Source organism: Cololabis saira, chromosome 8, assembly GCF_033807715.1.
Source record: "Cololabis saira isolate AMF1-May2022 chromosome 8, fColSai1.1, whole genome shotgun sequence".
Classification (NCBI taxonomy): Eukaryota; Metazoa; Chordata; class Actinopteri; order Beloniformes; family Belonidae; genus Cololabis; species Cololabis saira.
In genome coordinates this window covers 41,559,394-41,570,053 of record NC_084594.1, presented here as the reverse complement: position 1 = coordinate 41,570,053, position 10,660 = coordinate 41,559,394, and the positions used below count along the sequence as shown (strand labels likewise).

The following is a 10,660-nucleotide window of genomic DNA, read 5'->3' as shown; positions in this document are numbered from 1 at the left end:
AAGTGATTGCCTGCCAGAATCTGATTTCTCCCATGAAAATGGATCTTTTTACCTGCCAAAAATTGATTGGAGGCCAAATACAGTTAATGAAAAGTTGTTTCTGCCTAAATATGACGTTTTTAGCGTTTTCCTAATGTAATCGGAGCTATCGACTGCACACACATTGCTATAAAAGCACCATCACTGGATGAATATGTGTACGTTAACAGGAAGCATTTTCATTCCATTAATGTACAGATTATATGATTAATTTATGATATTTGTGAAGTTATTTCTTGGAAAAAGGGGCATATCAGATAAGATTCTTCTTCTGTCGGCTTGCATTTCATTCACAAGTTAAGAACATTTGTATTTGTATTGAATTATTTTATTTTTTTGAATGAAATAAAGAATATTAATAAAAAAATATGTAACAGGTGTCAAAATGAATCCCAGAAGGGCCGGTGTCCTGCATGTTTTAGATGTTTCACTGCATTAACATATATGGAGGAAACAGTAAGGAATGTGTGATGTTCCAATGTTTCAGCCTGAAGGTTAGGTGGCAGTACGAGCAGGAGTGACATGTACAGTGAGGGAACAGAAGAAGAAGACCTGCACGTCGGAGTTACCTCGTGATTTTTTTACGTTTGCTGTTCCGTGAATAAAGTAAAGTAAAAGACACACGAAGTTGTCTTATTTGAGGACACAACAGCAGAGTACACGATCTAGGTAGGATTATTCCTTTTAGCAAATTAATAAATCCCTAAATGTATACCTGCAAGCAGAATGTATACCTGCTAGCTAGCATAAAAAGTAACATGTATAATATTGTATATTATTCAAAACTGCAGTTTTTACACATATTAGTATCATCAACGACACCACTTTCAAGCAGCGTAATTTATTGTTACTGTATGGATGTAAAACTGAAGATTTGCCTTTATTAAGTATCGTTCAAATTAATGTAACCATTAGAAACTAATTTGATTAATATTGTACAAGTGAATAGACCTCCTTAGAGACCATCAAAAATTGCCATTGCCGACTATATTTCAAGTCGTCAAGGCGGGGTATTGGGTAAAGTTTTCAACCAGCAATAATCACACCTCGGATAAACCTCATTGGTTACGATATTGCCACTGCGCAAAGATACATACGACCGGCAAAGACTGTTGCCTCGTTCAGGGACTAGTACCTTTTCCTCAGGTTTTCATTGTGACAAGCAAACATGCAGAATACACGATCTAGGTAGGATTATTCCTTTTAGCAAATTAATAAATCCCTAAATGTATACCTGCAAGCATAATGTATACCTGCTAGCTAGCATAAAAAGTAACATGTATAATATTGTATATTATTCATAACAGCAGTTTTTACACATATTAGTATCATCAAAGACACTACTTTCAAGCAGCATAACTTATTGTTACTGTATGGATGTAAAACTGAAGATTTGCCTTTATTAAGTATCGTTCAAATTAATATTATACAAGTGAATAAGCCTCCTTAGAGACCGTCAAAAATTGCCTTTGCCGACTATATTTCAAGTCGTCAAGGCGGGGTATTGGGTAAAGTTTTCAACCAGCAATAATCACACCTCGGATAAACCGCATTGGTTACGATATTGCCACTGCGCAAAGATACATACGACCTGCAAAGACTGTTGCCTCATTCAGGGACGAGTACCTTTTCCTCAGGGTTTCAAGGAGACAAGCAAACATACAGAGTACACGATCTAGGTAGGATTATTTCTTTTAGCAAATTAATAAAACCCTAAAATTTTGTATACCTGCAAGCATAATGTATACCTGCTAGCTAGCATAAAAAGTAACATGTATATTATTCAAAACAGCAGTTTTTACACATATTAGTAGCCTATCATCAACGACACCACATTCAAGCAGCGTAATTTATTGTTACTGTATGGATGTAAAACTGAAGATTTGCCTTTATTAAGTATCGTTCAAATTAATGTAAGCATTAGAAACTAATTTGATTAACATTATACAAGTGAATAAGCCTCCTTAGAGACCATCAAAAATTGCCATTGCCGACTATATTTCAACTCGTCAAGGCGGGGTATTGGGTAAAGTTTTCAACCGGCAATAATCACACCTCGGATAAACCTCATTGGTTTGTGTACATGCGGTAAAGTCTGCAAAAACATCCATGGCTTGAAGATCCCCCAAGCGAGGATGAAATGCCAGATGGAAGCAGATGCAACACAACGCACAGGTGTCCAACCTGGTGAGACGCAGGAGCCCAGAACATCCACGTGTTGCAGTCTAATCCCTCCAGCATTAAGTCTGAAAGGAGGCGGATCAAATGGCCTGCAGCGAACATGACTTCACTGTGGAAGCAGTTTGACGATGATGTCGATCAAATTCTGGAGGCGACGGCAAAAGGAGGGGCAGACGGAAAACTGCAAGTGATGACCAAAATCGTTGTCAGCATTGCGGCTGAACGGTTCGGTGAAGAGAAGAAGAAAATCCCCGGAACACCCTACACCAGGGGTAGGCAATTCCGGTCCTCGAGGGCCGGTGTCCTGCATGTTTTAGATGTTTCCCTGCTTTAACACACCTGATTCTAATTAATCATCGTCATCAGCTTGTCATCCAGGGCTGCACAATTCTGTTAATGACACAGGTACTTTTATCACGGTGTGCTGAAGCAGGGAAACATCTAAAACATGCAGGACACCGGCCCTCGAGGACCGGAATTGCCTACCCCTGCCCTACACAAAGAACCAGAGAGCTGCCAAGATCCATAACATCAGGCAGGAGATGAAATTGCTTAAAGGGGACCTATTATGAAAAACACGTTTTTTCTTGTTTTAACATATATAAAGTGGTCTCCCCTCACCCTGCCAGCACAGGGAAGATAAAATACCATGGAATTCTGCAGGGTATGCTCCCCCCCCTGACTGAGTCTTCCAGTGTCACGTGACCTTTTTTTGAGCCATTCTGAATCTGCGCCTATGGTGACGTCACCATAGGCGCTCATTTCCATAGGTTCGCTGCTGAAACCACGCCCACAACCAGCTCTCTACGGAGCTGGAGCAGTGCTTCCTTCAGCCAGTCGGATGCGGCACACCTCGGATAAACCTCATTGGTTACGATATTGCCACTGTGCAAAGATACATACGACCAGCAAAGACTGTTGCCTCATTCAGGGACGTGTACCTTTTCCTCAGGGTTTCAATGTGACAAGCAAACATGCAGAGAACACGACCTAGGTAGGATTATTCCTTTTAGCAAATTAATAAATCCCTAAATGTATACCTGCAAGCAGAATGTATACCTGCTAGCTAGCATAAAAAGTAACATGGATATTATTCAAAAAAGCAGTTTTTACACATATTATTAGCCTATCATCAACGACACCTCTTTCAAGCAGCGTAATTTATTGTTACTGTATGGATGTAAAACTGAAGATCTGCCTTTATTAAGTATCGTCCAAATTAATGTAAACATTAGAAACTAATTTGATTAATATTGTATAAGTGAATAAGCCTCCTTAGAGACCGTCAAAAATTGCCTTTGCCGACTATATTTCAAGTCGTCAAGGCGGGGTATTGGGTAAAGTTTTCAACCAGCAATAATCACACCTCGGATAAACCTCATTGGTTACGATATTGCCACTGCGTAAAGATACATACGGCCGGCAAAGACTGTTGCCTCATTCAGGGACGTGTACCTTTTCCTCAGGGTTTCAATGTGACAAGCAAACATGCAGAATACACGATCTAGGTAGGATTATTCCTTTTAGCAAATTAATAAATCCCTAAATGTATACCTGCAAGCAGAATGTATACCTGCTAGCTAGCATAAAAAGTAACATGTTCAAAACAGCAGTTTTTAGACATATTAGTAGCCTATAATCAACGACACCTCTTTCAAGCAGCGTAATTTATTGTTACTGTAGGGATGTAAAACTGAAGATCTGCCTTTATTAAGTATCGTCCAAATTAATTGGAGCTTAACAAGCGAATTTCGGGAGCAGGACCACGCCTCAACCACGCCTCTTCCGGCAAACCTTCAAATACCAGCCTAACCTTCACTTCCTCTTCGCTCTCGTTCTATGCACGCTGGCTCTCGGGCAGCACGTCAACGCTACCACACACTCTCGTATCTCGAAAACAGTTACTCACCCATTCAGGCATCATGGATCTCGTGTTGCTATCGCCTTCGGACCACAATCGGCTTGCAGGAGATCACCAGCAACATGCACCAGCTGATCGGGATCCGGAGGAGGAAAACTTTTCAGCCGTCGCCGTGCCTGAAGCGCCGCTCTTCCGGGCCCCCACGGCCGCCCGGCGAGCCGGTCAAGCTCCGTATCCTCTGTGATCCACATCCGTCCGGTTCACCTCTCCTGAAAATCCTGGATCGTCGGCGCAGGTCTCCGACTCCTCCTGTGTTCCCCGCCATTGACCCGACAGCGCAGGTTGCGCAATCCGCCGACCCCCCCACCCCGGGGGGTGCCGCGCAGCGAGACCGAGCCGCCCCGTCCGCCCCGGTGTCCCGCCAAAAGCCCGCCGACCTCCCACGTCGGCTGCCGCTCCGGCGGCGGTTTATTCCTCCGGAACGCACGTGTTCTCCAACCCTTTTTCTTTTCTCTCAGCCAGCTGCGGAGCTGCTGTCAACCCGGCTCCAGCGACACACACCCAGAAACGAGTGGTCCATCCCGTCCGGTTCATCTCTCATCAACATCCAGGATCGCGGCAGCCCGCCCGCAGGTGCGTTCCCCGTCCCCCGGCCCGGGGACGCGGGCAATCCCAGGCTGCGCAATCCGCTAGCGGTCTAGCCACACCCCGGCAGGGGCCCCCGACAGCCCGCCATTTGCAGGTGTTTCGGGCTGGACTGTCGCCACCCTCCATAGGGCCACCGCCTGGTGGAGGAGTCCCTTTTCACCGCATGAACAAAAAGAAAACAACTTCTCAACTTCTCAATCTCATGCCAGCCTGCCACGCCATCAGCCCCGCCGACACCTGCTCTCTTCCGGATGACATCATCACGCCAACTCCGACGGCGCGCCGTGACGTCGACCCCCAGGTCTCGCACTCAGAAGATTTTCCAGTGGCCAGCCGCGGTACTGCGCCAAAAAAAAAAAAAAAAAAAAAAAAAAATCATCCCATGGGGCCCCGAAAGCTTTTCCCATAGATCGCAATAGTAAAAGAGAAGCGATCGTACAAACCGGACGTTGAGCATTACCTTTACTCACAAGGTCTTTTATTAACATTCTCGTTAAACATAATCTCCGAACAACGTTGCCTCATTGCAGGAACCTCAACTGCACATGAGCGGTCTTTCACCTTAAGCCGTCCGTGTGGAAACATAAACGATTCCATCGTTACACTGCCCACCTCCAGCAAGTACAACAGCTAACTTCGGCCGGGGTTGCTAGCACCGGGTTTCTAGGCCCCCCCCCAGTCCACCCCCGGCACCTACAACAGCTAACTCAGCCGGGGTCTTTAGCACCGGGATGCTAGAAACCCTGGCTATGCTCATTCAGCAGCCTCAACCGCCAGCGCTAGAAGGTGCTCTTGGCACCGGGTTGCCAGGATCCTCTGCTTCCCAGCTCCATCAGTCCCAACAGGTTACCTCGGTTGGGGGCCACCGGCATCGTGATGTCGGTACACGGCATCCCTCCCACCGCATTTCAACCCAGTTTCCTTCCTCAACCCGTTCCGGCCCCGCAGGCAACTACTCATTTCACCCCGTCCACAGCTAATCCCGCCGACCGTCATCCCAACGCTTTCGCTTCCCGCCCTTCCCCAGTTCCGGCCAGTGCCTGGCTTCCCTCCCACCGCATTTCGGCCCGGTTTTCTTCCTCGACTCGTTCCGGCCCCGCGGGCAGCTGCTCGTTCGCCCTGTCCGCGGCTGGTCCCGCCGCCCGTCATCCCAACGCTTTCGCTTCCCGCACTTCTCCGGTTCCGGCCAAACCTGCGCAAACAAACCTACAACAGCTAACTTCGGGGCTGGGGTAACTAGCACCGGGTTGCTAGCCCCCCCCCAGCCCACCCCCAACACCTACAACAGCTAACTCAGCGGTGTTACTAGCACCGGGATCGGAGGAGGCAAACTCCACAGCCGCCGCCGTGCCCGAAACACCGCTCTCCCGAGCCTGACAGCCGCCCAGAAACTTCTGCCTCTTCAGTCGTCCACATTCCACCCGGTTCATCCCTTCTGAACATCCGGCATCACTGCAGCTCACCATCTTCCAGCCTTTCCAGCCCACCTCCGCCATCGGAGGGAAGAGGACGCGGACAATCCGGATCAGCCCATAGCCGTCGTCGCAGGTCGGATTTCCACCCACACCAGCAATCTCCTCACTCACTCCCTCCCCAAGGTCCCTGGCACCGGGATGCCACTACAGCAGCTAGATCCGGCTGGGGTTTCTGGCACCGGGATGCGACTACAGCAGCTAGATCCGGCTGGGGTTTATGGCACCGGGATGCCACTACAGCAGCTAGATCCGGCTGGGGTTTCTGGCACCGGGATGCCACTGCCCCCCCCAGCCCACCTCCACCAACTACAGTAGCTAGATCCGGCTGGGGTTTCTGGCACCGGGATGCGACTACAGCAGCTAGATCCGGCTGGGGTTTATGGCACCGGGATGCCACTACAGCAGCTAGATCCGGCTGGGGTTTCTGGCACCGGGATGCCACTGCCCCCCCCAGCCCACCTCCACCAACTACAGTAGCTAGATCCGGCTGGGGTTTCTGGCACCGGGATGCCACTACAGCAGCTAGATCCGGCTGGGGTTTATGGCACCGGGATGCCACTACGGCAGCTAGATCCGGCTGGGGTTTCTGGCACCGGGATGCCACTGCCCCCCCCAGCCCACCTCCACCAACTACAGCAGCTAGATCTGGCTGGGGTTACTGGCACCGGGATGCCACCGCCCCCCTCAGCCCACCTCCACCAACCACAGCAGCTAGATCCGGCTGGGGTTTCCGGCACCGGGATGCTGCTGCCCCCCCCAGCCCACCTCCACCAACTACTGCAGCTAGATCCGGCCGGGGTTTCTGGCACCGGGATGCCACTGCCCCCCTCAGCCCACCTCCAGCACCTAATCCACCTCCAGCACCTACAACAGCTAACTTCAGCCGGGGTTACTGGCACCGGGATGCCACTGCCCCCCTCAGCCCACCTCCACCAACTACAGCCGCTAGATCCGGCCAGGGTTTCTGGCACCCTCTCTCATCGCCACCCGCTTCCGGGCTGGTGTACTTCAGCGTCCGCTGGCGAGGTGCATACTACTTGCAGTCAGTCACTGCAAGAGTAGCCCCTAACTTTTCGACACCTTCAGAGGCCCTCTGCTGGATCCTCTCCAACAACCACGGTATTCCTTCCTCGTCCATCTCTTGAATGATTCCTCATCGTTACCCCTCTCGCATCGCCACCCGCTTCCGGCCTGGTCACCCTGACTTCCGTTTTTTCCGAACTCGGGGTTCCATTGTCCGCTGAGAAAACGGCGGGCCCCTCCACCTCCCTCGAATTCCTTGGTATCACTCTCGATACGGATCTGTTTCAGGCTTCTCTTCCAACCGAAAGCTCAACCGAATCGGTCTTCTTATTTATCGGTCTTCTATTTCCTCTTAGCTCCAGGCTGCACCAAACACCAACTCCTCTCCCTCCTGGGCCACCTCAATTTTGCCATGCGCATTATTCCCCGCATTATATATAAGGGCGGGCCTTCATCTCACACTTGCCGTCCATCGCTTCCGCTGTTCCATCTCTCTTGTCTCCCATCTCCCCAGACAACTCGAGCCGTGCCGAGCTTCGTTGTGACTCAACCTCCTTGCCACCTGGAAGGGGATCACTTTCTTTTATGATGACCAACTGGCTCACCCCCATGACATCAATCCATACACTGATGCTGCTCCTTCAATCGGTTTTGGGGGCTTTTACGATGGCAGATGGTTCGCAGCAGGACGGCCCTCAGAGCGCGCAAACGAATACCACAACGTTTCGACCGAACCATAGATCATCATCGTCATTGCCATAGTCATTGCCATCGTCATTTGCATCGTTATTGGCATCATCATCGTTATCGTCATCGTTATCGCCTTCGTCATCGTCATCGCCATCATCATCATCGCCATCATCATCATCATCATCGCCATAATCATTCATCGCCATCATCATCGCCATCGTCTTCGCCACCATCATCGCCATCATCTTCATCGTCATCGTTATCTCCTTCGTCATCGCCATCGTCATCGCCATCGACATCGTCATTGCCATCATCATTTGCATCGTCATTGGCATCGTCATCGTTATCGCCTTCGTCATCGCCATCGCCATCATCATCATCGCCATCATCATTCATCGCCATCATCGGCATCGTCTTCGCCACCATCATCGCCATCATCTTCATCGTCATCGTCATCGCCTTCGTCATCGTCATCGCCATCAACATCGTCATTGCCATCATCACTTGCATCGTCATTGGCATCGGCATCGTTATCGTCATCGTCATCGCCTTCGTCTTCGCCATCGTCATCGCCTTCGTCATCATCTTCATCGCCATCATCATCATCGCCATCATCATTCATCGCCATCATCATCGGCATCGTCTTCGCCACCATCATCGTCATCGCCTTCGTCTTCGCCTTCGCCATCGTCATCGCCTTCGTCATCGCCATAATCATCGCCATCATCATCATCGCCATCATCATTCATCGCCATCATCATCGCCATCTTCTTCGCCACCATCATCGCCATCATCTTCATATCGATAAGTATCGACATAATTAATAAAGGACGCTCCAACTCCACATCCATCATGCTGTTCATGCGCCGTCTAGTCTGGCACTCAGCCATACATCAATTTATCCTCCATGCAGCACATGTCCCCGGTCACTCCACCACCATCACCGACTCTCTTTCTCGTTTCTCTTCCCCGAAGACCAATCTCCCCTGAATACTTCGAGACCCTGGCCAACTACTTGTCTTCCTGGAAAACACAGAGCACATCTTCGACAGATCCTTGCGTCCGAGTCAGGACAGTCGTCACCAGTTTCTTGTGTCACCATCGCTTCCGTCATATACTCTCCTTATCTGGCATCTCCCCAACGCACTACTCCGTTCACTCATTAGGATCGGAGCCGCCACTTCAGCCTCCCGCCACGTATCCCAGAGCACCTCATACAGCTCATGGGCCGATGGTCCTCCCAACTATCATCGCTACATTCGCTCAGATCTTAGCGACCTCAGATCCGCTCAGTCTCATCTCCTTAAATAATCCACGGTTTTGGGGGTTCGTCGTTGCCCGGGCGCTGCAGTGGATTCCCTACCAGCTTCCCCACAACGCATCGACTGATCCATAGATCATCATCATCGCCATTGTCATCTCCATTATCATCACCATCGTCATCGTTATCATCTTCGTATCAATAAATCATTTAAACGTATCCTGTTGATGGCGTGGTCCTTGCTAGTGAATGTAAACATTAGAAACTAATTTGATTAATATTGTACAAGTGAATAAGCCTCCTTAGAGACAGTCAAAAATTGCCTTTGCCGACTATATTTCAAGTCGTCAAGGCGGGGTATTGGGTAAAGTTTTCAACCAGCAATAATCACACCTCGGATAAACCTCATTGGTTACGATATTGCCACTGCGCAAAGATACATACGACCGGCAAAGACTGTTGCCTCATTCAGGGACGTGTACCTTTTCCTCAGGGTTTCATTGTGACAAGCAAACATGCAGAATACACGATCTAGGTAGGATTATTCCTTTAAGCAAATTAATAAATCCCTAAATGTATACCTGCAAGCAGAATGTATACCTGCTAGCTAGCATAAAAAGTAACATGTTCAAAACAGCAGTTTTTAGACATATTAGTAGCCTATAATCAACGACACCTCTTTCAAGCAGCGTAATTTATTGTTACTGTAGGGATGTAAAACTGAAGATCTGCCTTTATTAAGTATCGTCCAAATTAATGTAAACATTAGAAACTAATTTGATTAATATTGTACAAGTGAATAAGCCTCCTTAGAGACAGTCAAAAATTGCCTTTGCCGACTATATTTCAAGTCGTCAAGGCGGGGTATTGGGTAAAGTTTTCAACCAGCAATAATCACACCTCGGATAAACCTCATTGGTTACGATATTGCCACTGCGCAAAGATACATACGACCGGCAAAGACTGTTGCCTCATTCAGGGACGAGTACCTTTTCCTCAGGGTTTCATTGTGACAAGCAAACATGCAGAATACACGATCTAGGTAGGATTATTCCTTTTAGCAAATTAATAAATCCCTAAATGTATACCTGCAAGCAGAATGTATACCTGCTAGCTAGCATAAAAAGTAACATGTATATTATTCAAAACAGCAGTTTTTACACATATTAGTAGCCTATCATCAACGACACCTCTTTCAAGGAACGTAATTTATTGTTACTGTATGGATGTAAAACTGAAGATCTGCCTTTATTAAGTATCGTCCAAATTAATGTAAACATTAGAAACTAATTTGATTAATATTGTACAAGTGAATAAGCCTCCTTAGAGACCGTCAAAAATAGCCTTTGCCGACTATATTTCAAGTCGTCAAGGCGGGGTATTGGGTAAAGTTTTCAACCAGCAATAATCACACCTCGGATAAACCTCATTGGTTACGATATTGCCACTGCGCAAAGATACATACGACCGGCAAAGACTGTT

The 10,660-nt window shown here is 48.3% G+C and overlaps 7 non-coding genes across 7 annotated transcripts; all 7 read right to left on the bottom strand.

The window, feature by feature from the left end:
• Positions 1-989: 989 nt before the first annotated feature.
• On the bottom strand, positions 990-1,130 carry LOC133449641 (U4 spliceosomal RNA). The gene has a single exon (XR_009783082.1). It is a non-coding gene; the product is annotated as a U4 spliceosomal RNA (small nuclear RNA).
• Positions 1,131-1,480: 350 nt separating this feature from the next.
• Positions 1,481-1,621, bottom strand: LOC133449654 (U4 spliceosomal RNA). Its single transcript, XR_009783094.1, has one exon. It is a non-coding gene; the product is annotated as a U4 spliceosomal RNA (small nuclear RNA).
• A 377-nt stretch (positions 1,622-1,998) lies between these two features.
• Positions 1,999-2,134, bottom strand: LOC133449657 (U4 spliceosomal RNA). The gene has a single exon (XR_009783097.1). It is a non-coding gene; the product is annotated as a U4 spliceosomal RNA (small nuclear RNA).
• Positions 2,135-3,490: 1,356 nt separating this feature from the next.
• LOC133449647 (U4 spliceosomal RNA) lies at positions 3,491-3,631 on the bottom strand. Its single transcript, XR_009783088.1, has one exon. It is a non-coding gene; the product is annotated as a U4 spliceosomal RNA (small nuclear RNA).
• A 5,844-nt stretch (positions 3,632-9,475) lies between these two features.
• LOC133449646 (U4 spliceosomal RNA) lies at positions 9,476-9,616 on the bottom strand. The gene has a single exon (XR_009783087.1). It is a non-coding gene; the product is annotated as a U4 spliceosomal RNA (small nuclear RNA).
• Positions 9,617-9,982: 366 nt separating this feature from the next.
• Positions 9,983-10,123, bottom strand: LOC133449645 (U4 spliceosomal RNA). Its single transcript, XR_009783086.1, has one exon. It is a non-coding gene; the product is annotated as a U4 spliceosomal RNA (small nuclear RNA).
• A 373-nt stretch (positions 10,124-10,496) lies between these two features.
• LOC133449652 (U4 spliceosomal RNA) lies at positions 10,497-10,637 on the bottom strand. Its single transcript, XR_009783093.1, has one exon. It is a non-coding gene; the product is annotated as a U4 spliceosomal RNA (small nuclear RNA).
• Positions 10,638-10,660: the final 23 nt, after the last annotated feature.